Source organism: Gracilinanus agilis, chromosome 1 (genome assembly GCF_016433145.1).
Source record: "Gracilinanus agilis isolate LMUSP501 chromosome 1, AgileGrace, whole genome shotgun sequence".
Lineage (NCBI taxonomy): Eukaryota > Metazoa > Chordata > Mammalia > Didelphimorphia > Didelphidae > Gracilinanus > Gracilinanus agilis.
This window is the reverse complement of record NC_058130.1, coordinates 276,063,829-276,066,287: the sequence shown is the minus strand read 5'-3', so window position 1 is coordinate 276,066,287 and position 2,459 is coordinate 276,063,829. Positions and strand designations below refer to the sequence as shown.

Below are 2,459 nucleotides of genomic sequence, written 5' to 3'. Positions count from 1 at the left end.
TATTACTGAGACCCTTAACATGTTATTGTTGAGTCATTGTCAGTTATATATTAAGAAGTCATGCTGAAGCAGCCTCTCCCAGCCGCCCACTGGCCTGCCGGAATGGGGCCCCTGTCTCTTTCCCTCCTGCCCTGTCTGTCAAACCCCAGCTGGGCAAAGCAGTCTCCAGTGGGGATGTGGACAAGGGGCCATGTAAGCCCAACAGCCTGAGCCTGACCCTCAGAGAAGAGGGCAATGAGGTCATAGGAGCCAGCCACACTGAGAGCTAAGGCAGAGCCCTTGAGGTATCCAGAGCATCCATGTGGTTTAAGAGCAGATTCCAGCAATTCATGAATGATTGGGCCTCAGCCAACTATTGCTATAAACCTACCTGTTATGACCATGCAGCTATTATACACATGCACTCCTCATTGCTCCTGCTATCATGGGCAGCGCCCTCCTCCATAGACTATAAGATGTCTGTTGGGAAAAGAACACAGCATGGATTTATGGAATGGGCTTATGTGCCCTCTTCTTAGTTTCCACATTATTTCATATGTTTTGTGGAAAAAGAGTCACATGAGGATAATGGAGCATTATTTTCATATGTGCGGTATGTTGTGAGGAAGATTAGATTAGCTAGTGATTAGGTATTAAGTACATAGCAGGAAGGAGCTGGAGCTGGGAATTCCAGGTTGGAATGAAGGAGCAGGAAGAAGGGACTTGTGCTCTGAGTGAGGACTCCATTAGTGGTGGGCAAAAACCGTTGCCAGCCTGGGAGACCTCAGAGCACAGGACACCCTGCTTCCTGTTTTTCCCCTGGGATCCTGAGTGGTGGCATCTACTAAAGTGAGAATATCATCAGTCCTGTGCCAGGGAAGAGGTGAAGTTTGAGATCTGGTGGACAGTGCTTCAAGCAAAACCCTCACTACTTGGTACATGAGACAACTTTGACGTCTGGCATCCAGAGATCATCAGTGGATTGCAGTGAGAATCTCAAAGCCACAAAACCCCTAGCTGTACTCAAGCCTGGGAGGTTCCAGGTCTGAGGCAGTTGCCCAGAGACTCCATTTATAGCTTTTTGGGCCCTGTTAGTTTAGATCACTAAAGATAAGAATAGAATAACTCCTCCCATTGCCCTGTGGTTTTATCCTTTAGATTTTAAGTATAGAAATCCCTTTCCCACCTTTTAGTCAAAGATAATTAAAGTTGTTGAGTCCCTTTTACCTTCTCAGCCTGTTTCTAGACTCTGGCCTAGGGAAGCTGAGTGACAGTTAAGATCAACTGCCATTCCTGTGGGAATCTAGTAAATTCTGGTCTTTCCATCCTGATCTAGTCTCTCATAAATCCCAGAGCATGTTCCCACAAACCACTTAGTTTATTTATAATATCCCTGGTGATCCCATTACCTTACATATATTTTCCACAGGTAGAATGGCGATTGTTTTCTTCATTGCAGTCTCTTATGCACCATGGTTAAATCTCTGTGAGCTTGGACCCCTCGCATCTCATATACATTAGTTTATCTGGCTCATGGCATCTGGAGGACCCATTTATGTATTTCTCTACCATGAACAGTATAAAGTGGTCAAGCTACCATCATTGAATAACACTGATGGCCTATAAGAATTTGCCTGGAGAGGCTTAATGTATTGCTTGCAAGTTGTGTTCTTCAAAAGTGAGGACATCATTCCATTCACCCATGCCTTTTGGCACCTTTTTGTGGCCACAGTGATAGCAGTACATTACTATGCCATTTGGAAATACCTTTATCAAAGTCCTACACACTTTATCTGACATGTATGATGTGATGTACAGAAATAGTCAGCCATTTTCTATAGGTACAAAAAAGTAGTTTTCCACTTTAGAACTCAGAACCTGGAAAAGCAGCCCTGAGCATGTGCCAATCTGACAGTTGGGACAGGGGTATAAATTTAAGTGCAGAGACCTCTCAGGGTCTACTACTTCTTCTTGGGCTGGGAAGCAGGGAGGTGTCTGCTATCTGGGCCCTGGGAGGTGGGATTTGGTATAGGCAGGCAGGCAGGGTTAACCTATATGATTAGCCATATCAATCACCTTTGCATTAGCAAAGCCATTGAACTTTTATTCTATTTCAAGGTTATTTATCAAATCAACAAGGTTTACAACAGCCTCTTGCCCAGGAGACCTTTAGTCCCTGGGTTCAACATCTAACAGATTTCCATATTAAGTCTCAGAGTCAGAGGGAGACCCTCAAGGTTCCTTTGAGCTCTGCTCCTAGGACATCTTTATATCTACACTATTATATAAGCATATCATAATTTAGGCAAGATTAATCAGGGTTTACCTACTTCCCTCTCTCCTACTCCCAGTTTACCTTCCCATCAAGTTACCCAATAAACCTAGTTAATCTTCAAACCTTTAGTATTCATTTAAGAGTTCAGCAACTTACTTTTGAAGTCAACATCTTTGATATACATAGTCAGATTGTGGTAACAGCT

The 2,459-nt window shown here is 43.7% G+C and overlaps 1 pseudogene; it reads left to right on the top strand.

Moving 5' to 3' along the window:
* The first annotated feature begins 299 nt into the window (after positions 1-299).
* On the top strand, positions 300-1,785 carry LOC123231324 (annotated as a pseudogene).
* The last annotated feature ends 674 nt before the right edge of the window (positions 1,786-2,459 follow it).